Raw genomic sequence first — 26,377 nt, 5'->3', positions numbered from 1 at the left:
TATGAAATCTCAAAGGCATTGAACAAAAATTTAAATAATACCAGCTTCTAATGTAATTAGTAATTATAACGATGAGCCCTTTCTCAAAACACTAACAACTGTTGAAAACTATCAGTCAAAATAAAGTGAATGAAGAGACGGTGGGATCAACAGTTTGGTTTTTGCATGACGTTTGCTACAGATATAGTGATGTTCTAGGAGTTGTTTCCCTTCCTCTGCAAGCATCATAGCATCCTTGATCATTAACCTCTAACATTTTGCAATATAGCCATATAACAACATCATTGACCGTACACTTGCAATCTGGACTATGCATTTAAAGCAAATGAAAAGATCAATACAAAACAATATGGAAAATATACACACAGAACATTGCACTATTATCAACTGTAAGGAATATAGTTTTATTATAAATTTCGTAGTGAGATATATCAGGGAGAAAGAAGATATCGCTACAATAGCGATAAAACATGTATTCCCACAGTGGCAATATCACATATGAGAACAACCTTTCCCCCTACTTAGGAAATATATCTTATTTTATGTATTCTATAGCATGTGTTTCTATCTTAAGGTTTATTTCATTTTTCTTCTTCTTCTGTCCTCTCTCTTCCCCGCTTCCCCTTTCTTCCTGCACATCAAGATGTATAGATCATACAATATGTCATCTATATACCCTCTAGAGTACACATACGTCTTACAATATGTCATCTATATACCCTCTAGAGTACACATACGTCTTACAATATGTCATCTATATACCCTCTAGAGTACACATACATCTTACAATATGTCATCTATATACCCTCTAGAGTAAACATACACAATCAGTCAAGTGCCATATAGAAATAACAAAAGAACGAACTCAAACAACAAACGCAATGTTAAAACATAACCTTTTTCATAACTAGCTGTTTACATGAATCATTGAAGTTGTCAGTGACAAGACTTACAGGACCTGTTACTATGTGCTACCCGTAGTTATAACTGTATTACTCCACGACATACGATGCACATTCCTGTGAAAAAAGATCGTGATTAGATATAGTAATCAGCTTCTGTAAGTCGCAATTTTACCTCGCGTCATAATCGTGTTTGAAAATGATGGATTCGTCGGGCGTTGTTTGTAAACCGAAATAAGGTAACAATCGAATATTGGACAAAACGTCTGTTAACGAGCAGGCCTCTAACTTAGGAAGGTTACACAAACATTCACGTAGAGCCGAGTAAAAATGACTCGAGTTCGCCATATTTCCAAAACCAGACGATACTTTCCGCATGTGCACTGATTATAGAAACGTGAATAGTGTGACTAAAACATTCATTTCCATTACCAAGAATTGCTAACTGCATTGATACAATTTGAAATGCAAAGTATGTCACCCAATTTGACCATCTGAATGTTTTTGGGCAAATTCCACTGACGGAAAGGGCAAAGGAAATTTCGGCATTCGTGACTCCAGATGGACTTATCAATATGAAGTGCTGCCGTTTTGGATGAAAGGTTCGCCTAGTACTTTTCAACGTTTAATAATCATGACTACATCTGGTCTAGATAATTGTGATGCTTTTATCGACGATTTCGTCATTTACAACGACATGTGGAAAGATCATTTAGCGACAATTTGGAAATTTCTTGACAGGCTCACTGATGCAAATTTGACAATTAATTTATCCAAATGTGAGTTATGCCGTGCTTGTGTAACATTTCTAGGACATATCGTGAGACATAGACAAATTAAAGCTATAGATGCTAAGGTCAAGCTATCTCTGTATTCCGTATGCCTATCAGTAAAAAAAAAAAAACAACTGATGCGATTTTGTGGGTATGGCTGTATGCTATAGGAAAGTTCGTACCAATTTTCGTACTTGTTGAACCGGTGACAAATGTATTGAGGAAGAAAACCAAATCTCAATGGCCTGAAAAAATATCAGGAGGTTTTTGATAAGTTAAAAGCTATACTTAAGAATGCACCAGTTCTTACAACTCCAAAGTTCAGTCAATCATTTAAACTGTATATTGAAGCAAGTGATTTTAGGGTTGAATTAGTACTGACTCAAGAAGACAAAAATGGTGTGCATCATCCAATGTGCTATTTTTCTAAGGAACTAAAAAGGCACAAGATAAATTATTCCACAATCGAGAACGATTGTTTCGCTTTGATATTGGCATCACACAACTTTGAAGTCTACATTAATTCAGCTCGCTCTCTAAGTATTGTGTTTAGTGATCACAACCCCACACGTTCATCAGCTATATGAAAAACAAAATTCGGAGGTTATTAAGGATGTGTTTGTCGTTGCAGAATGTAATATTGACATCAGGCATGTTAAGGGAAAAGACAGTATAATAGCAGATGCACTTTCACCTGTATAGAATATATTGTTTTACGTATATTTTGTGTCATTTATAAGATTGCATCTATGGTTCTTTTATCATATGTATAATTGACTTGTAGTAAAAAGCAAGCTTTATTGCGTAATTCTTTTCTTTATGAGGGAAAGTGGTGGCCTAGTGGCTAGAACATCGGCCTCGGATGCGGGAGGTCGCGGGTTGGAACCCCGGCTGAGTCATATAAAAGACTTATTAAAAATGGCACTAATAGCTGCCTCGCTAGGCGCTCAGCATTAAGAGGTTGGTGTTCAGATTGGTGGACCTGGTGTCAGGATAATTTGACTTGGTTGGACATCATCCTACATGTCTGCGGCATGATGCCCCAGTGACATCACCATAAACTGCCACACTGCAGACATCGTAGCGATATGAATTTAAAATTGTCAAAGCTACGTAAAAAATCCAAATCACAAACACACACTCACACATAATATACGTGGTACATATTCCAATATACATGGTGCATATTCCATTATACGTTGTGCTTATTTCGTTATACGAAGTACATATGCCATTATGCGTGATACATATTCTACTATACTTGGCGCATATTCTGTTATATAGGTGGTGCTAATTTCATTATACGTGGTGCATTTTCCATTATACGTTGTGGATTTACACATACTAAGTTATATGTCGTCCATTTAATATTATGTGCAGTGTTTTTTACTCTTTCAGTATTATGATACTTTTCGCTCTTCTTACGATCGTTGTCGAGTACCACCGAACACAGACACTTTATATGTAACGTCCTCGTCCATAAACAAACATTTCTTCATTTCGAAAATTAAACTACATTTATAATGATATTTTGCAATAGTTTTGACGCAATGTTTTCAATGTTATTGAATTTTACGCATTCAAAAATATTTAAAGGAAAGGTAACAAATACACATGAATTGTTTCACAGGAATTCGGTCAAGGTCACACTTTCAAAACTTCCTTTCAAAACTGGATAAAAATAAATTGTAAATAATTTTAATACACGATAACAATCTCCATTTCAGTTTCTAAACTCATTGCTTATCTCATAATGTTAAATATTTTAAGCTACTCTAGACAGGAACTTCAAGATAAATATTGTAATTTCTGAATAAGTGTCACTGGTCATTTAATCCATAATAAGTTAGAGGTTCAATATAAACCCACAGATTCGTATTTAAACAAGATGACCCCGCTATACTAGCTTTAAGCTAAATGTGTATTAGAAGAACAGTTGAACAGTTGTTCTATCAAAAATTGAATAGTTATACGACCTGCCTGATTTTCAACCAAGGCCAAAATATATAAATGGCGTGTAACTTACTCCAAAGAGTGGGGAGGAAGATAGCCATTGTTACCGATCGTGGCTGCTCCGCTATACACCACCACACATTTAAAAATAAAATTAAAAGATACGTACCTACTTATCCAACTTAAAATAAAATTGTTTATGAAGTAAAAAGTTGTTATGGAGTAAAACGTGTGTGTGTCATGTTACAGGAAACAAGACATTTTTGTCTACTCATAAAATTAATGAGTGAATAAATTTGTCATATCAACAAGTTAAGGACTGGAACGTGTCCTCTAAAATTCACATGGCTGACTGGGACAATAATTTTATGTTTTCACTAACTCTTCCCACCCCAGTTTAGATAATTTGACATTTATGTTATGGTGTGCATACATGTCAACATATCTAAAATGTGGTGAGAAAGGTTAGAGGAAACTTTCAGACTAGTTTTTCTGTCGGTTCTAATTTGCTGCACTGGATGGCTATTTTCTTGAAAATGATACCATTTGTTTGCTTTGCTAAGCGAAAATACTGATATACTCTAGGCGAACGTCTTCATTTATAGTGAATATCGATAATCAGATTTGCTCAGAAGTTTACCTGAAGTAGATGGTAGATGCCCATGTCTTCGCAGGAGGTCTTCAGATGTTTCATTTTGTTATTCAATGAGACCCTGTCCCCAAATCGCATCAACCCTCATCCATGCCAGGTCTACATCACAACAGCGACTCGAACATTATATCATCTACTTTTTGGTCTACAAAAAATGAAAATAGCCCTTCTTCGGGGGTACTCGGTAACGCCCGTAAGAGTAGTGGGAAATCGTATTACTGAAATAGACTAATGTTAAAAACACTTCATGTAATGTTGAATGGACGACATATATTGGAATATTCACCATGCATAACATAATATGCACAATGTATAGTGTAAAATGCACCACGTGTAATGGAGCATGCACCGCGTATAAGGGAAAATACAATACGTATAATAGATAATCGAATATGCACCACGTATCACGCTGTGTGAGAAAATTTGCTAACAATTCCTGCCTCATGTTTACAAATTTCTTCTGTTAGGTGGTGAGGTTTTTGCACAAGAAGGGGATATTGTCCTGTCATGCCAGGAAGTGACAAAATCACTTCAAGCAAGTCGTCGCGCAGAAAGAGAAGCTTGGTGAAGTACTGAAGCTCTCGCATGAAAATCTAATGGGAGGACAAATGGGGATTGCCAAGATGTGTGACCGTCTTGTCAAAGGATTCTATTTCCCAGGGGTCGAGGGAGACGTTAAGCGGTTTTGTATCTTATTGGACAAGTGTCTACGGATGGCATCGAAAACAGGTCATCGACCTATTCCCTTTGGGAATACAACTCTTATCGATGAACCATTCTGCCGTGTCGCGACCGATAATATCCGCGTCAGCACAAAGAAATCGTTGTATTTTAACGGTCGTTGATTACACTACACGCTATAATCGCGTTACGCAATATCGATTCTGAAACTATCGCGGAAGCTTTGTTTGGGATTTGGTCACAAGTCGGAGTGCCCGATGAGATCTTAACCGATCAGGGGACTCAGTTCATGAGGCATGTGATGAAGAAGGTTAGCCGACTGAAGTCGATTAAGTATCTCACTACTGGTCGAGCGGTTTAACGAGACTCTGAAAAACACCCGTAAAAAGCTGTGTGAAGGCTGTCCTAAGGATTGGGATCGGTATATTCCTGCCATGCTATTTGCATATCGGGAAGTTCCATAAGCGAGCTTAGATTTTCCCCTCTTTGAACTCCTATATGGGAGAACCGTGCGATGACCCATCGCCGTACTGCAGTTGCAGACTGACAACTATGCTGTTGAAGATGTACCCACTACCTCTCAGTACGTCACGAACTGAAAGAAGTTTGTAAGTTAGCAAAGGAGAATCCTAAGCAAGGAAGTCTCGTCAGGCGAAATACTTCAACTAACGCGCTAAACCACGCCAGTACGAGGTAGGAGACAAGGTGTTGCTGCTGTTACCCCAGGAACACAAGCTACAAGTTTCGAGGAGAGGGCTGTAGGCTACAACCGAGAAAGTTGGAATCAAACCTACCAGATATGCCTACCAGCTAGGGAGAAACTGTACAATGCCAATCTTCTTAAGAAGTACAGAGAACGAGAGCCCACTTGCGATTTCGTTGTTGCCACGATCATCACCGAGGACACCGAAGGCGACATGGTAAACGTGAACACCGTTCCGAGCTGTCCATTGAAGAAGGCTGAGACACCGTCGGACGTGGAGTGTGACCCAATGTTTACTAGGTAGTAGCGGAATGAGAAAGAGACGTTGCTGACAGTGTTTTCCACTGTGCTTACGGAGCTACCAGGGAGAACGTCATTCGTCGAGTTCAGTTTAAAGCTAGTGGACGACCAGCCAGTTCAACGGAATCCATACCTTTTGCCCCACGCGAATCAACAAGCGGTAAGGGAAGAAATCGAGGAAAAGATTGCACTGGGAGTAATCGAACCCGCAGACTCCCCGTTCAGTTCCTCAGTTGTCCTAGTACAGAAGAAAGATGACACCCCTCACTTTTGCGTTGACTACAGGAAACTGAATCAAGTGATGAAATTTCAGGTCGAAATGCTACCTGACCCAGAACATATTTTCGCCTCCGTGTCAGGGGAGAAATGGTTTTCGAAGATGGATTTGTCCAAGGACTATTCACAAATCCCCGTAAGAGAAGATAAGTCCAGACTTGCGTTTGCTACCCCCGACGGAGCTTACCAATGGTTATTGATGTCTTCTGGAGTCCAGAACGCGCCGAGCGTTCTCGGTGCTATTAAAGTATCTGATCTTCATTCGGTACTGCTGTAAGAACAGCGACCACCTTCTCAGGTGTTTATAACACGAATTATTTGGATACGTCTGGTAGTCGAACACCAACGTCAGATGTCAATCTATCTTTCAAAGTTTGGAAGGCGTGCTCACATGCATCCGTCCAAATAACCTTGTTCGGGACCCGTTTCCTGGTACGGTTGGACAACGGTCCCGCAACTGCACTGAAACTGGCCACATACCTCCTGTAGTAACCTTCCAATCCCAGGAATGACCTCACCTCGGTTTTTCAGCCGCTCTAGCTTATACTTCTCCGGTGACAGTGTGCCCTGGCTTGGCGCGTGTCCTAAATAGTCTAAGGGCCGGAATCCGATATGGTACTTTGATGGACGAGCCGTCAACTCATTTTGAAGTAACCGTTCTAAAACGTTTGCTAGTAGAGTTAGGTGTTCACTCCACGTCCACTCGGCTAGCAGGAGATCGTCCATAAAGTTGTTAGCACCCCGATGATAAAGTTTTTGGAGGTAAATTATCTCCGTGGTGCGTAACTGAATTTAATAGTGAGTAGTATTAGAACTTGTACTTGTTTGTATTTGAAAATATAGTTGTGGATTATGCAGAGTTAGGCATTGTTGGCCTTGTGCACGTATAATTATGTAGTTTTAAAATTGTATGTCTCTGTAATGGTCTGTAAGGTAGTAAATGCGTAGTAATAGTGTTCGTGTTGATAGTTTACTATATCGAGAATTATGGATATGTGTGTTATGTATCAGAAGTCGTGATATTATTGTTGTTAGTATAGCCTTTATTATAGAACAAGCGTGTATGGAATATTTAGATGTGAGTGTATGAGTTGACCTAATGATTTAATTGCCATTATGATGAAGAAAGGTCTGTGAGAGCGTATTAATTCTCGTGTGATTGAGCATGGAGACAGAAGTGAAGTCCCTTCTAATCCACAGGAAGCTTTCCGGCTGGGATAGGGCGCCACCAGAAGATTAGAGAGAAGACGTGGAGAACACGTGGAAATAGGCAATTGTGCGAAGGCGCAGGGCCGGAAGAATAGGCAGTTGTGCGAAGGCGAAGGGCCGGCGAACGGAAACAGGGGTTCCGGAAGTATCGAAGCGAGATACCAAGCGGAAGTTGCAGATGAGTGATACAGAAGGAACACGGGAAGGTAACTCTCTCACTTTCACTTTCGCGTGATGAAATAACTGTCAATTTGAATAGGTCTTTGTATTGATTGGAAGAAATGGCGTTGAAAAATTGTCCTGTAATTGTTGAATGCCGTGATAGAGTTAATAAATTGTTACACCTTTCACATTATTATTTTATATATTTATACAGCTAGACCATCAGCCTTGCTGACTGAGGGCTCGGAGTTATTTAATCTTTGAATTGTCAGTCCTTCTCCGGTGTTAGCAATAATTCCGTAGGAGTGGGTGGGTGGGCACGTAACGCCACGTATAATGGAATATACACCACGTCTAATAGCATATGTACCACGTATAATGAAATATACACCATATATAATGGAATATGCACCATGTATAATGAAATATGCACCACGTATAATGAAATACGCACCATGTATAATGAAATATGCACCACGTATAATGAAATATGCACCATGTATAATGGCATATGTACCACGTATAATGAAATATGCACCATGTATAATGAAATATGCACCATATATAATGAAATATGTACCATGTGTAATGGCATATGTACCACGTATAATGAAATATGCACCATGTATAATGAAATATGCACCATATATAATGAAATATGTACCATGTGTAATGGCATATGTACCACGTATAATGAAATATGCACCATGTATAATGAAATATGCACCATGTATAATGAAATATGCCCCACGTATAATGGCATATCCATCACACATAATGATATAAGCACCGCGTATATAAAATGTCAATAGCGGAAGACAGTCATGGCATTCAATATATTTTTTATCGATTCAAAATAGGCTTCGATATTAAGCAGTACAAGTTCCGTGTTCGAATCGTAGAAGATAAATCTAATTATGGAACAATGTTATTCTATAATTATTGGTCGAAAAATGTTTTGAGTAGATTTCGTGTTCTATATTAGATGTATAACCATCTTGAAGATATACAGAAGCTAAACGGTGGTAACTGTTAAATAACATAATCAAAGTGCTGGTAACAGCAATAATTTAGGCTTTTCAGATTAGTTTTATCGTACAATTGTGAATGGGATGCACATTTGGTTTGCTGCATCTGTTATTATTTTCATTGCCTTCACCTTTATATTTTGATGGGTTTTTTTAATTATATTGCATTATACAATTGTCCCATATGTGATCAGCCTAGTCACAAATAAGTAAGACCGCTTCAGTAGATGCGGGAGGTCGTGGGTTTGATCCCCGGCTGAGTCATACCAAAGACTTACAAAAATGGCAGCAACAGCTGCCTCGCTTGGCGCTCAGCATTAAGAGGTTAGTGTTAGGACTGGTCGGCTTGGTGTCAGGATAATGTGACCGGGTGGGGCATCATGCTACATGTCTGCGGCATGATGCCCCACTGCTAGACATCACTATAAACTATCACACTGCAGACATCACAGCGATATGACTGAAAAATTGTTAAAGCTACGTTAAAAATCCAAATCACACCCACCCAAACCACACAAATAAGTACAATAATGGAGTGGTCCATTTGTTTCCCAAGAGAACCCACCAAGTTTGTATTTTAAACTTTGTAAACAGTTTATGATACATATGGGTCAAGCATAGACGAATTAATCAGTGATTATGTATAACGATAATATTCTCACACCATCCGGTTTGTTTGTACCCCACTACCAATTTTAAAAACAGAAGGCATTAAGAATTTAAAAAATACACAAAACGTCAGTAATTTCATTCATTGATTTAGAAGTTCTAACCTGACTTTTGCCAGTGGGCACGAAAATATGTCACCTTGTTGGCGTTTCGAATCAAAAGCCAGTTTTGCTTTAAAGCAAGAAATCTGATGTAGTTCGCCGTCTTTAGTAATCTCAATAATTCCGTAAATTTTAGAGCTACTTCTCTTTATACAAATGCATAGATGAGTTGCTCATATTTATTTGTTCAATTTGTTTTAGAAATATTAAAACTATTCATTGCAAATATTAGATGCAGACTATACAATGTTGACTGAAATGGCCTATTCTAGAAACCAGAAACATACATAGAGCATTCTGTCGGCTTTTTTACATTGGGAGATTCCGTTTGTTTTGCAACGCCAATAAGTCAGTTATGTTAGGGACCCATTGACGTCAGTCATGTTAGAAATTATAAATCAGTGAAGGAAGTGATTAAGTTTTGTGAATGTTTATATACTCGATATTTTTTGGTATTTATAATCGGATTGGGGCACACACAAAAGGGAGGGTATGCGAATAAATTAGTTAACTCATTAGTTAGTTAACACATTAGTAAATCATACAATGTACGACATGTTTACCATTTGTAGCTTTAAGGGCATTGAAGTAAGATAGATTCAAGTTACATGATTGATCATTAAAAATACTTAAGAAATAAACTTCGCGCACAAAGTTTAACAGTCAGTGAGCATGAAATATTGGTCGCATGGACTTATTTTGGCAAAAAAGATACACAGCTTATCAAGATGCATCCACTCACGAAGCTTCGTGATTGTAAGCAGGATAGTATGTATATCGCATGCCAAATGATAATGTGGTTATGAGCAAAACCCAAACAGTTATAAGATGAAATATAAGTCACAATGAACTTCTTTTGGTGCAAGAGTGTGGTATTAACATAAATGCATATTATCATTATTTTTACTACTTCAGCATGAACAATCCTGAGAAATGAACATCAAACAAAAACATTAACCCATGTCAGTGAAGCATGAACAATCCTGAGAAATGAACATCAAAGAAAAATATTAACCCATGTCAGTGAAGCATGAACAATCCTGAGAAATGAACATCAAAGAAAAACATTAACCCATGTCAGTGAAGCATGAACAATCCTGAGAAATGAACATCAAAGATAAACATTAACCCATGTCAGTGAAGCATGAACAATCCTGAGAAATGAACATCAAAGAAAAACATTAACCCATGTCAGTGAAGCATGAACAATCCTGAGAAATGAACATCAAAGATAAAGATTAACCCATGTCAGTGAAGCATACAACTGGTCCATGTTGACCAGATACTCTGAACTGAGATAGTTGTGCTCATAAAGATGCATCCCCAAGTTTCACGATTGTATGTAGGATATAATGCACAGAGCATGATTAAAATATGTGTGACTTTGAACTAAATGTAGTCAGTAAAATGTAAAATATAGGTCACAGTGACCTTTTGGTATGGATGTAGAGAGATGTATAAAATCAACCAGTTTAAGGAGTTTGACAATAATAACAATACTATCAAAATTAAACCAAAGTAAGTGAAATGTGAGATATGGGTCACAGTAAACTACTGTCAATGTGCACCCTCACGCCATGTTTCATGATTCCAGGTATAGCGGTATTTTATAATAAATAAAACGTCTGCATGATGTAATGCAAAGACAAGGTACAATATATTTGTGATCTACGTGATAATACCCATCACGATGCCTTTTCACGCCAACTTTCATGAATCTAGGTAAAACAGTCAATGTGCAGGGTGCTAAAACCTATAGAGTCGTAAGTTAAAAGCTACATTTAACCTAAGCCAGTTACATATGAACATTAGGTCACAGTGATATTATTTTGTGACAAGGGCATGGTACTAACTGAGATTTATACAGTCATCTACTTTGATGATTAGTGCATAAACAGAGCTTCAAAAAAAAACTAAAAACACACAATTTAACCAAAGTTAGTGAAGGATTAAATATAGGCCACAGTGACAAACCTTTGTGATAATAATACATCTCGCTGACTTTCATCAGTTTAGGTATGACGATGTATGTACTGAATGTAAAACAAAACCCTAGATGGTTATGAGCTCAACTCAAAATGTTAACCTAGGCTAGCATGAGAAATAAACATCAACTAAAGAAATAATCGAAGTCAACGAAGCATAAAATAAATGTCACAGTGGAAGCATAAAATATTGGTCACGGTGGAAACATTTGTGTCTAATACTCATCGAGATGATTCTCCTCACAAAGTTTCATGATTCCCAATATAACAGTATTTACGCAGTTTGAAACCCACCCGATCCCCAACCCGAACCCCACCCCCAAACAGGAGTTAAGCTCAAAATCCTTACCATGAACAAGTAATGTACAAGTTGGTATCAATTTAGTCCTCTCAGCCTCTTAACTGTGGGTAGGTGCTATAACACCGAATTCGAACTGTTGCATAGGAAGTGGGAAGAAATAATGGTTAAACAGCAGGAGGAGGTGACCCCCCCCAAAAAAAAAAAAAAAGTGGCGACGACTTCCCAGCAAGGCCCCATTTTGCAAAACGGGGGCTACAAATGTTATTATTAGCCAAACAACGTTGACTCATTAATTACCCAAAGGCCATCCGAGGCTTTGGTGTAAGTCTGGTACTATCCTTCCCCAGCCCCATTTTAAGAACGTTGGTTTTACCTGTGGCAATGCTAATTTATTAATCTGAGGCTTGCATAAAATAGCAAAAGGAAATGACTGTGACCAAGTTGATAGATGTTGAATATCTATTGAAATATATTATGTCAACTGACCGATGATCTGTAATTAAATCGTTGTTGTAATAATAATAACAATGAGTGAATCTGCTCTTCCTATGAGATCTCATACAGCTAAATTAGCTCGACAACGACTAGATGCAGTTAAGAAATATACTCTAGCCCGTGATTCTTTCAAGCAGCAACTACAACTACGCAAAGATGATCATGTGGAATATACAGAGGGTACAGAAAAGTTATTTAAACTAGTAAAAAAGACACTAAAGATCTTCTTTCGTTGTTGGAACAAACCTCTAAACCAACTAGAAAAAATGCAGAAAGATCGGAAAAAACCCACAAATTCTGCGAGAGTTTCCAGCTGAAATAGCTACTGTTCGACCTGAATTAAGTAAGAAATAGAAGGTGGTGATCAAGCCTGTGCTGAGGTCGGTGATGAAAGGGATCTTGCTGCACCGGAACCAGAACCTGTTCATAAAGACACCTGCCGAATATACCGAAGACGTTCGCAAAGTTCTTCGAGAAAACCATATAGAAGTTTCTGCAGTAGGATATCCATATCGTGATACTTTGTTAGACAGAAATACTGCTAATGTTCCAAAAAATCTGGAATCGTTTTGTGTTTAGAAATTACCATGGTATAAATCAAATCATTGGTGAATATAAGGATAAATTGGAAATTTTTGAGAAACAGGTTAAAGAAGCTAGAAAAGTGCCATTACCTGAAGATATGTTATCGCCCGAAAAATCACTATTCAGACTACAGCGTATTGAGGAAATTAAAAGAACCGGAAATGGCACTGCCACTCGTGATTGACGTCGTAAAAACAAAGGTTGTAATGTGATCGCTGAAGCGCCGGTGATTCAATATAAACTTTGTCTCAATAAGATCATCAATGATGTTGATCGACTAAAAATTCTGACTGTTGGAAGACAAGGCAACAATTCCCACGAAATCATTCACGAAACAGCTTTTTGTCAGCGTTTATTTGCCGGTGGTGTCATGAACAGCAGCGTTTATCGGGCACTGATCAATGAAATTACCTACAGTGAGTGATCAATTAGATCGGCGATAACAAAATAGCATGATTATACTGAGTGCCCAACGTGGACCTGAAAATGTCAGGGTAATAAATTCACGATTATAGGCTCGGCAATGTTATTCAGGGTACATTCAGAAGCTTAGCCCCAAAAGCCATCCCGATTGCAAAACAATTAGGCATGAAAGTCATCGAAGTTCTTTGTGATAAGGGTACTGGCGCTGATGGTGATGCTGCTGTTAAAGCATCCTCAGCGATCAAAAACAGGATCGCAGGTATAGTAATATGAAAATCACTGCAGAATGCGAAGCATTCCAATAAAACTGCCTATCACAAAGTGATGTCTGCAAGTGTCAGCAAAATAATAAATCAAGCAGCAAATAAGCGGTTGATATAATCTTCTAGTGGGCCATCTCTTACAAAATATGCCACAGCATAGAAGAAAAAATATATACCAGCAAACCTAATAGCGATTAGTGGTCTTGACCGTCGTCTCGCTGATACAGCACTTATTGATCGGTGTTAGAAAATCGTTTTAGATAACAACGAATATAATTAATTGTTTCAGCATGTATCTGATCACGCATTTGACATGAACGCTATAGTACTCAAGGATGAGTCTGTCCGTGATTATCAGTATTATTCTCATGAAGCACGAGAACCAGACTAACGTGGACGAATCGAACTACAGGTCCAAGATACACCAAGGTATTCCTTGATCGAGCAGGCATTTATTGAAGTTCATGGCAAACTTGTGAAAATGATACCGCATACGCTGTAAATAAACGATGTGGATTCGTTAACAACGGTATTATGGCGTTGTTCAACAGTGCCAGATATATCATTGATGGTAGAAAAATCGAAGCATTCCTTGATAACGTTGATATTGCTAGGACAATTATCGGTCTTGCAAGACATTCCGATGAATATTCACGGTTCGCCGGTCCGTCCATGATGTTCGCGAAGGACATTACTGATCACCCTGACGATAGGTTGTACCTCATGATACAATTAACACAGGCTAGCCTTGTTGATCCTCAACCAGATGGAATGTGCCCCGACACTGCAGAGCGATAATCCAGAATTCAACCTGCGTTTTGCATCTCAAGTTAACGCTGATGGGGGATTTTCGTGTGTGATACCACTGTCACATATCTTCGAATTCTGCAGGCATGTTAGAAAAGTTATCTTTGGAGTATAACAGACGGTTGCACTAGTTCGAAAGGCCACCGTCAACGATGCAATCTGGCTCTGGAATTGGTGGTGGTGGTGGTGGTGTGCTGATAAAGTAACACTAACAAAACTAGTATTGTGGTGGATGCCAACGATGATTCCATCAGTGACAGAAGAAGTGCTGTTGTTATCGTTCATGGATAGTGGTGGTAAATTAACGCTGTCGTGGCTGACAATGACCACAGACACAACTCCAGGCACAGAAGGAATATTTTTATGGCAGATGGCATCACAGCAAGGACTTTCAGCAGCACGACATGTATTCGTGGCATTTCAGCGTGCCACCAGGTATAACGATCAGACAGCGAATCCAATGGTGTTTGATATATTAGCAGTGTTTAGGATAAATAGACATCAAGAACCATCCGAAGACATTATAATACTGAAGTTTGACCAAAACAACGTTGCACGGGAGTATTATAGTCTGATGAGATTCATGGGGCAAGATAACAATCTCAACTCTGGTTTGCAAATATCCAAGCGGGATTTCTCGACATTGTATCCAATATTTTGCTTTTCGTTGGAACACCTCGATTTGTTCAGACAATATGTCGTTGGGGTGCACGTGCGAGCTACTGTTGGTCCAGCGCCTGGTGAAGGTTACAGATCAACCGCTGTTATACTATCTGATAAAAAATGTTGCTTGACAGCGTTGGTGGGCAAATGAGAGTCATTGATGCACCCGTAGAAAACATGTAAGTGTTTTCCAAACATGTAATTAGCTCATTCGTGATGTTATAATATCATATCATCACGTCAATGTTACTCTGACACTTGGTCAGATTAAAAATCGGCATCATAGAAGAATCCTTAGGCAAATATATCTCTGAAATCAACGCCGTTGCAGGCTCAAAAAGTTATCGTGACTGAACGTCAGCTGAAACACTACAATGACGCTAATAAATAAAAAATGGCGTGAGACTTGACCTTTCCGTGAATGAGATCAGCGACACAACAACAGCCCTATCAAACATATCGCTGTGGTCACCGGGGTGTACAGGCTTCCCGTGATTAGCGCTGCGCAATTTAGGATATTTACGACTTATCCATGACGTGATTCCTCTGACAGATTTTTCGGAACCGTTTCAGTCGTGCTCAATCAAAATATCGAGGAAACATTCATGCTGGTTCGAGAAGAGAAACAAATTAACCGCAACGACGTATTGGTGGTGTCTGGAATTCGTCGCGCAAACACCTCGTTTGGTAACTTAGCATATAACATAATGAATCCCACACAGTCCTTTAGCTTGAAGAGATCCGAGACGAGCACATGACAAAACAACAAAATATCGCAGACGAATCATCGTCATCGACAATGTTATATCTGCGGTCTCCTCGCTGATCTCTGGAACAACGACTTTAATCGGTACGTTATCAGCGACGCACGTGATATCGCCCGTGGGTGGAATCGGGTCGGTGTTGTCGATGTTTCTGGTATCCTTAATATTATCGTGAGAAAATAACAAGATGTACCGGTAAAAATATTACACGAGTACACATAAATAACGTACGTGGCGACAAATGCTTGAATAAATATATCATCGATACTGCCAGCGGGGTTTAATGACGGTGAAATATCAGATAATGACTTTTCTGCAATTAGAGATATTTATTGTCGGTATCACAAGGACGGAAACATACAGTGCCAAAGTTGCCAACGCCACATTTAAAAATAAGCGGTATAACTACACGACCGGTACAGATCATCGATAACACAACACCAGCGACGATAAAAATAATATGAGCAACGTCAACGTAGCCGGAATTTGATATTTGTTTTCCAACTCTGATAAAAACAGCTGTTGGTCTGTCACTTGAGATCGCAATGGCACAATTACGCCTTTATTATTGTTGACCAAAGAAAAATCACATAACGCCAGCGCTGTCGGAACGCCTTGTCTGGGACGTTGTCACCGTACCAGCAGGATCAATATCAAATCTAACAAATCAATGAACAGGAAAATAATCAAAGTACACGAACCAACGCTGAGTACCGCCATTAAAATATCGACAATAGCTTACGCCGTTGACATATACAAGTCGTCGATCAGAACTATGCTGGAATAGCCGCTGACGTATACAAGTCGTCGATCAGAACTATGCTGAGATAGCCGCTGAAAGCGCTAGCTTGTGATGGACTACCGAAACAAACAGGATATGCTTATTTATTGGACCAACGAATATTTATGAGAAAACCGGAGGTAATTAATTCCCTGGATAAATCTTGCTGGTGCAGACGATCAGTTAGATTTTAGTCTTTTAGCGGATATCGATGTTCTACGGAGATATATGAGATTATTTGTCACAAAGAATGGTGGTAGCAAAGAATGGTTTTACAGAGATGTAATGATTAGTGAAGAAAGATTAAGGGATTGACACAAATCAGGGCAGTCTAGTGAAACACTTGTCGATAAAATAGTGCGGGAACATGAAAATACACTGTTCAATCTGGAAATTGTTTTTGAGCAGTATATTCTCAAATATCCGAATGATAATCATGGGTAAATAATCATTGACACAGTACAACATCTGAACCAGGTGAATCCAACGAGGAATACTTTCAGAAATCTGTGTTGGAAATTGTAGCTTACTCTGATGATATTACATCCTTAGTAGGATACTGCCTAGATTATAAGAAGTTATTTCTTGATCGTTTTAAGATCACCAAAGACCAGTTGCGTACGTGCAAACTACCCCGGTTGGACTCGATAAAATTCAGCGGTATCTCGACGACACAACTGACTAAAATTTTCCAAAGATTTATGCGGCATTGGGAAAAATATATAAGATATTCTCAGACATAAAAACGATCCAACAGGTCTTGGTAATCATGCATCGCCAGGCATTGTCAATATCACATCGATGATTTATATAAATCTTGCCTGTGACGCAGTCAACTGTAACTATGCTAGTGTATATCTACCCTTTTCCCGTCGCTGCTGTATCATTTCAAAATCATCGTTGATTTTCTTCAACATCAAATTGAACCGCGAGACCATCGTGCTGTAATTGTTCAATCTCAGAGATAATCTTGTTAATATTTGATTGGTTCATTATACAGGAAAATGTATTTCTTTAACAAAAGATTCTATCGAGACCAATTCGATAACGTGTTGATGGACGTGCAAACGTAGTGTGATGAATCCATGCAGGTTGCTTTAAGCAAGCGTAAAGAAGTTTTTAATCTTATTTATGTCCATGTCACCGGAACACCAAGTCAGATGAATATTTCGCAGCATGTGTGTGTCAACACCGTTAAAAATAACCACAAAAAAATAAAGTTACCTCTGATCACTTTGGGAATTTGAGTGTACCGCTGCGTGACGTAGATGACATCTATATGTTTATGTCTGCCTCGTGAAAATATTTTGGCTGGATTATTTTTGTTTGTTTTTCTAGCATGATATCATGGTAAACAACTTGATTGTTGATATCCCCTTTAAGATGCTCGACGGTTGGAACATCATTGATGTCAGTGATAAATTCAATAACATCATCATCATTTTCCGCTTCACTGAATTTGTTAAGAACATTATAGCATCTTTGGTGATACACATATGGCGCTACTAAATAAAGCTTGTTCCATTTGGGCCACCTCATTATAAGGTTGAGCAACAATTGGTTTTACCCGACCCAGACGGACCAATTACAACAACTCGGATGGAATTAGGTAACACTGGATGATGCTTGACCGGTGATTGACCGGTGATCGTTCGCGTGTAGTTGAAAAGTCAATCACGTTCAGATTGTGCAAATGTAGTAATATAATCACGAATTTATAAAGACGGTCACGGATACAACCGGGTTAAATGCAACCACGTTGAAAAATAACGCACGGTCGCTCACAGGTAAGTGTTTGAGATGCGGCATAAAAATATACGTTTGTGAACAGCAATCCGAGCATTTCAGGTGTTGATATTGTTGCGACACTCGCGAAATTACCAGAAACACCATGGGCTAAGTATCTAGGTGGAAAACGTCTTCCCGGATATAATTATTGTGTTCCTGAAACCCGACATGATATTAGACTTGATGATAAAATAATCAACCAACACCAGGTGATTGATCAAATTTTTCATACTCTTGATGTGTATAAAAACAAAGATATGCAACAAAGACATTTTGCGGTTGTCAAGTTCACACGGTGAAGTCGATGCAAAATAAAAACATACGAGAATCACTCTCGAACTGGTTGATAAGATCAGCTATGAGTGGTAAGTTAGCCATTGGTGCAGGGCAATTAATTGTCAAATATTTACATAGTCGAGTCGATTTTTTATAGTCTAAGAGGATATTGGAGAGGTAAAGCAGATATTAGCAAACTCGCCGATTCAGCATTTGTCACACGTGCCGCAGATTGGTTATTACGACAGGCAATATGGCTGATTTACTACCACGTCCCACAACAATTCAGCACGGTTTGATGTCGGGCATGCCCAAAGAAGTTCATCAAGCAGATTTCTTGTTTTTACCGTTGACGTCAAATACAAGCAAGCTGAAGCGCTGTCGACTAAAACAGCAGCTGAAATCTCAGCCGCGTTTGAACGAATTTATTTACGTGGTGGCCTGCAGTGGCTACAGTTGCTACAGGTTGATCCTGGCAAGGAATTTAATCTTATGCAACGGTGTGTATTATCAGATGACAACCCGTCGTAAATTTACCAATAAGTTTTCTGCAAATATCTTTATCATCACGTAGTAACGGGACAGATTTGTGCGGCCTTTACGACATTATCGCTGATGAAACAGTCAGCGACGTTAGTAGCAAACTAATAAAGCAATATTTTAGCCCAACCAAGAAGAAATTTTGCTCAGCAGTCATCGAGATTAATTGTTGTGTCTGATTTATTAAAATGACGACCAAACCAGGCAGGTAAAACCGCTGAAAACTCAAATGATTCAATCTTGGCAAGTCCTGTAAGATCGTCGTCAGTCTGAAGTTTGCCGTTTATTGCTAATTTGGTCATTTCATGTGCTGGATGACCGAATCGTTCAAAATACGGTTGACATTCACCGTATTTAGGAAAGCTAGAAAGATAAAATACCACATTGTCAACTGATGTCATATCTGCGGAATTATATTTTGTGTTCGATGTCCAACACGACACAAGATCGTGATTTAGAGTCGAGAAATTCGTTTTATAGTTAGATACCTTGAATGTTTGTATTGTGCTATATGAGCTACAACATATGAAGTAGTAAAAGAGGTATTGAGTAATTCATCACTGTCGCTGTATATTGTACCGCAATCACATTCATCGCACGTTGGAGAGATTTCTTCCGATGAAGTATACCGGACGCTAGCACAAACTGATCAAATGTTGATTCCTTTGTGGCAGACGTATCTGCGTCGTCATCTTGAAATAACCAGACAGATACAGGGTCACGCGCACTAATATTATAAATCTGCTCAAAAATATCAGCATCATAAAATCGTATTGTTCTTTCTTGTGGAAACTTTGCTATTGATTCAGTCCAGGCGTATGAATCATGGTCTATAATCTCTATTGGGGCTCCCATACTACAGCATTTGCAAGAATCATACAAAATCTCAGTAGTATTGTTGTTACCACGAGCGGAAACTTTTTTCCAACACTGGTACCTCGTTTATTTTTATACCGTTAATAAGAGAGTTTTTACAATGTGCTATTTTGTATTCGTGTGTTAATAAAATGTTCCCTTTCACGCTGGGCCACGCAATTTAATGTGCCTGTGGCCGCGGCATTGATGCTTGCACCACGCATCATGACAAGATTATCAATATCAGGACCGTTTAAACGGTAGAGTACATAAACCAATGCGGACACCGGATAGACGTTATTGTAGTATGGTTTGTTTATTCCGGTAAACGTGCTTGGTTTGGGAGTTTTTGTCCACGCTCTCTTTAACAAGGTCGAGTTTATTATGAAAAATATAAATTGGACCAACTTGGCTAACATGTTCGGTAATTTAAAAAAATTCTGAGCAGCTATCGTTTGTCATCCACAAGATTATTAATAATAATTGCTGTTCGTTTGTCGTTCATAGGAGAATCAATGAAAATAATATCGCTGTCTATCCTAAATGTTGAAAAAACATGAGACGCACCATCTTGCGCCAACCGTTTAGGACATTTCGATAAATTCGTGTAACTGTAACTCAAAATATGGTTGTTTTTTGTCAGCTGGTAAGTCTATCAAAATCAAATCTGGTGTTGTGTCGATAACCTCTCAATTTCACTCGTGGTTAATAATTCGTTAATCTGGAATATTACGGTTTGTTAGTGCAATTTTCGATCTCGGAAAAGGTGATGTTAAACTAGTTAGTTTAAAATGCTGTTCTTCAGATACTAATTAAGGAGCAAATAGACCTGGTGTTCTCAGAATTTGTAGTCATAAAACCTTATAGGAAATATCAATAATATGGGCTTCTTTTTTATTGTTATTTACAACAAGTTGTTTTAATTTTTTTCTCACAAATTTGTATATTAGTGTTTTCACGGTCTGGTAAATGATGGTTTTGTCACCGGTCATATTAATTTTGATATAACTGATAATCGTCAAGACAACCTTCAAAGCGAAAATAGCAGGCAATATGTAGTCCGATGTTCAGCTTTTCTTACTGTCGATTCAGAGTGTACAAACCTCCCACAATGCCCCATTGCAGATATACTCATTGCCTTGCTTTTGTTTTAGTTTTGGTTTCCTGAAATAGCTTTAATTGTAACTATAATTTTTAATAATATGTTCTAGTATTGTCTTAGTGTCATATTTTCCGGTGTTTGCTAGTTTGTTTAATGAGTATAATGATGTTAGCGTAGGTGAGTGCCATGTTTTGGTCCTTAGTCTGCTCGATACATCTGGGTAAGTCAATGCTGATTTAGATTATTGTTGTTTCCTTTGGATGGTGATTCTCTGCTTGTGATATTTTTGGACAGTCATTGAATGTATGATACAGATATTCCAGTGACGTGCAGTATGGAAAATGAGTGCCCCTAGGTCGAGTATCGATTATGTGCTTTCCAATTCTGTTTTATCATTTTCTGGTCTGTGTGGTGACTAACCTTTGGGGCTTTGATGTTCCGTATGAACTTTTTAAGAATGCCGAATAGTTTCCTACCTTTATTACATTTTCCCCATTTTTCGTGTTATTTTCTTTTGATTTTGGTCCTAATTTGGCTATAAAGTTATTGTACACAATAATGGATTGAAATCGGTTTTTGTTCAGCAGGTTTTCGTTTACTCTTTGATCTGCCTGTTCAATCTCGGATAGATTTATATGAGACGGGGCCAACATGAATTCAACTATTTGTTGGTTTTCTTAGATGTTTCTAATAAGCTGCATTGCTTCTTGTAGAAAGTTATCTCTACATGTTGAGCTGCATGTTTCAATGGATCATAGGACGCTGCGCAAGTCTGTAATGGTAATGATTAGGCTGTTGCTAGTGGTATTGGGTTTTGCTTCCCAGATAGTTTATTTGATTTTTTAAGGAGATTTAGGTCTTGGTTACATCTTACTAGCTCTTTGATGTGTGATTTTTAGCTGAACTAAAGGGGTATTCTGGAGTAGGAGCAGAGGGTAGGGTTGTTCCTTTTATTGGATGGGGAAACAACATTACTACTGTTTTATTAGTAGATATTTATCCGCCCATTTGCCAGTTGCGTTTAGGTTGGTTTGGAGTTCTTTGATTATATTGTTGCTTCCCTAATTTCTTGGTAGCCAGATTGGCGAACGCTTCCCTTTATATTTCCGAATCATCGACTTGAAGGAAATCATCCCCAACAAATCACATACAAAACATCCATAAATGAGAGTAGAAAACTGACTTTTCAACGTATTACAAACCAACACACAATTACAAACAAAACAGACTATACTCCATTCTAACATATTTTTTTGAGAATTGAAACCTTTTAAAGACGCTTACAAAATTATATACAATCACCAAACATACCAAAACACAAACTATCACACAAGCTTGACCTCGCGGGTCTGCTGCATCATCAGATTGAACAGTACCACCTTTGTATGTTCCTCTTCTTCTTTCTTCTTCTTCATTTTCCTCTTCGTTTAATGCCTTCATGGCCAGCTCGTCCGGGCGACAAGCATATTTCAAGTGAGTCTTGAGATGTTGCAATTTTTGTAGTCTGCTCATTTTTTAGTGGTGACACGTCAGCGATTTGTAGCCAGACTGGCGGAAACTCTGCGTTATATGCCCGAAACACCGACGTGAAGAAAACACAATTCACACAACCTAATGACATACAACACATACAAGACGCAAACATTGAAAACATTTACTGCGCGGACCTAAATGAAAAATATTCTCTTCACTTTAACATACAAACACACTATACTACAACATATGCATACAACCATACACCAAACACACGCTATCATACAAGTAAAGTTATAAAGTTTGTATAGACACGCCTCTAAACTCTTACGTATAAACACAGACTTACATTAGAGTAGGGAGATGGGTCTTTTGTTACGGAAAACACACACACACACACACTCTAATACCAACACACTATCATACAAACAAACACTTTATGTCAATTGATTAGTGTCTTTTCTAGCGATCTGGATACATGGTTAGTAGCATATTTCTTTCAAGATTTTCAAGTTTGTTTCGAGGTTTTTCAAGGTTCAAACGCATGTTTTTCAAGGTGCATTATTACATTAAGTTTAAAGGATACATAAATGAAACTGCATTTAAACACAAGTTAATACTTACTATTACTCCATACGAGGAACAGTTCTTTCAAACTTTAAAAAAACAAAACAAAATAAACATGAAGTCAATAGTATAATCATTGATATCTTTCCTATTAATATTAAACGTCCTACATATGCGCATTAGAACAATGTAGTCACTGAACAAATTTCATTTTACTCTGTCTACACTACACTATTTACAAAGTCCAAAATATTTTAGAGTGAATTTTTAAGTTCTTGTAGCTTGTCATCAAGATGTTTTTCAAGAGCTCTAAGTTTAACGGTTTTATCCTTTTCACTTTCCCTCAAATTATTTTGCTGTCGTAATAAAGGAAATTTTCCTATGGATATTTGCATTCAATCCATAGTCATCAGCGGTAGCTGTCAGTGTCTTGTTCAGCACCTTCCTTTCTTCTTCACGAATCCCCATAAACAAAAAAGTAAAGATATTTGTTTTTTATATAATCGCTTATTTAAAAACAGCGTATGGATATTTTAAACTATTTCATATTAATATTTCTCTCAGCTAAGCTGTATTCTATATTGTTTAGATTTATCGTGTTCATTGCAATTATCGTCTGTCCTATTTCAACTCAATCCAAAATTACGACTATGCATAGTTTCTATTTTATGTGTTCGCAAATATACCTCTTTTGTCAAAAATGATTTCATGCTGAACGCTTCTTGTTTTATCTGTATTAAGAACCATTATAAGAGCTTGGTTTTCTTCTCAGCTGCATGTGACCGAGTCTCACTCTCACCCTCTTTGGCATATTTGCATTTTGCAAAGCTCTCTGTGACAGATCTCGTAATCCAAACTTTATATTTTTCTTCGTCTAGCCATCAAAGTTGGAATCGGCAGTCAGCCGTGTTGAAGCGAATGATTCAGATTTTAAACTACTGCTACATCCTAGCTTCGTATAATCGGAAGTTCAAAATGTACGACTGCGCAGATGCCAGTTGTGGAAAAATATCCATTCCGGCATAAACTTAGCGATATATTGTTTTTGTTGTATTTTACCCATTTGTTTTTATTTAATTCGGTAAATCGAAAACTATTTATTAATTTATTTTGGTTGTATGAAAATCAATGCTATTCAATGTACCCAGATAATATTTTGAATTTTCAAGGTGTTTTCAAGGCCTTGAGGGAACAATTTATTTTTCAAGGCTTTTCAAGGTTTTCAAGGTCCCCTACGGACCCTATCAGTGTAGCCCCGAAAAGGGCTGTTTTGTTTTGGGGTTTTGACAACATCTTAACATAATCAAGACTTGCCACGTCTCGCTGCAGGTTTTTCCCACGGAATAAAGCCTGCTTGTGCGGTAGTAGAAGGAGAACTACTTGGTGACCACTCCACAAATCCTCAATATTGCACCTACTGCTATTGTTGGTGTTTCTGTTGTTTCTGCTGTCTATATATCCTAGTCCACTTTTTCTCTTCTTGATTCACATTTTAGTGGACAATTTTTTATGAGATCTTTTCGCCATTTTCAACATCCTGACAATCTCTTTTTCTTCTGGGTTCTGAATCAGGTTCTGTCTGACACGATGTAAAGCACGTGAGCCTCATTCAACTTGGCTTATTTTGACGGCATGTTTATATATTAACGAGTCAACGATGGATAGTCAGATTGATGATGATGATAATAAAATTTAGGTCGCATATACAACTAGTGCTTTCACGACCGATTAAGTCCTGAACGTCAGGATTCTTAATTGGTCGGGGATGTAAGTATGATGCCACCACAGCCTCGTTTTTATCTACAAATGTCGCACTCATTAATTTTGGACATGTCTAGGTGAGGCAAAGAGGAAAGGCACCCCGGGGACGCAAAAAGCTACAGGAAAGCGGAACGCCCTAAAACGTTGAAGCGCGTATGATGAAATGTTAGTCCAGTTTAGCTAGTGGACAATTACTTTCCCAATAGTGTGTAAGCCACCTGTGCAATTTTCCAATTTAACTGAGTTGTATAATTTCCTTTACTATTTTGACAAAAAGTTAGAATGTTGTGTACATGGTGTACTTTCAATTTTCTAAATAGTACCAATCAGCTTGGTGTCAGGCACCCTATGTGCTTTTTGTGTCCTGTTATGTTTTCTTTGGTTTTGAATTTTGATGGTGGTAATCAAAGGATCAGATCAGGATTTTGGGGATAAAGCTTTTGTTAAAAGAGGACTTCATAAGCCAAAGGAAGAACCTCAGATAAGAAGGCAATTTGAAAGTCCGTCTTCTTTTTTATTCTTCTTTGTTTTCTTTTCTCCTCTTCTTTCTTCTTTCTGTTGGTCTGGTTTTGGAGGAAGGTGTTTTGGTTCCGACCCGACTTTCAATGATCGAGGCCGGCCATGATGTTTGCGACTGGTCCATGGATGTCATTTCTTGTTTACTTGTTGGAATTTTTGCGAGTACATTGTACCTCTAAATTTTGTTATTTATAAATGTATTGGTCTGATGGGTAATGTTGGGATTTGAGTGTTGTATGTTTAATAATTTTAATAATTTTGAGTCTATGTTATTTATTTTATTTCCGCCTTGTGCGGTGGGCTGACGACTGGGCTTTTGTCACCTTATAGTCTTAATTCTTATGGGGACCTGAGTCTTTGTGGTGTTTGTTTATACATTACCAATCTTTGTCGCCTTGTGCAACCGGGCAGGGGGCCCCGAGTGGCCGAGTGGTCTAAAGCGCTCTTCGTTACGGATCACTGCCATCTCACCTCTGTCTGCGGCGGTTCGAGTCTAAGATTCAGCCAATGTGGGCATGTTAGAAAGCCTGCCAGTAGCTTCTCGTGGGTCGGTGGTTCTTTCCGGGGTTTTCCGGTTTCTTCCTCCACCATTAATACTGGCCGCCATGTATAGCCTATCGTGCTGAAAAATGGCGTTAAACCCCACAACAACAACAACAACAGCAACCGGGCAGGGTTAGACAACTTATAGACATTTTTTTTTTTTGGATAGTTGAGTTGTAGAGTTATTGGAATAGTTATTTCAGACCTGTATGGTTAATATTGTATTAATATCCTGAACACATGCAGTGGAAAGGAGTGTTAATTAATATAAAAAAATATTTGATTATTTTGTATCAATAATATATACACATACCTACATATACATACATACATATACATATAAACATACCTACACATACCTACACATATACACACATACATATAATAATAATAATAATAATAATAATAATAACGATGACTTTGTTTTGCGCCTAATCTTTAGAAGCTCTAAGCGCTTTACAACATTAGACAACACAT

At 38.2% G+C, this 26,377-nt stretch overlaps 1 non-coding gene across 1 annotated transcript; it reads right to left on the bottom strand.

The window, feature by feature from the left end:
- Positions 1-17,842: 17,842 nt before the first annotated feature.
- Positions 17,843-17,917, bottom strand: LOC149791910 (small nucleolar RNA SNORD36). The gene has a single exon (XR_016423608.1). It is a non-coding gene; the product is annotated as a small nucleolar RNA SNORD36 (small nucleolar RNA).
- Positions 17,918-26,377: the final 8,460 nt, after the last annotated feature.

Source organism: Sinohyriopsis cumingii, chromosome 9 (assembly GCF_028554795.1).
Source record: "Sinohyriopsis cumingii isolate HCF-2022 chromosome 9, ASM2855479v2, whole genome shotgun sequence".
Taxonomy (NCBI): domain Eukaryota; kingdom Metazoa; phylum Mollusca; class Bivalvia; order Unionida; family Unionidae; genus Sinohyriopsis; species Sinohyriopsis cumingii.
The sequence above is the reverse complement of the archived record's forward strand: the minus strand, read 5'-3'. Positions and strand labels throughout refer to the sequence as shown.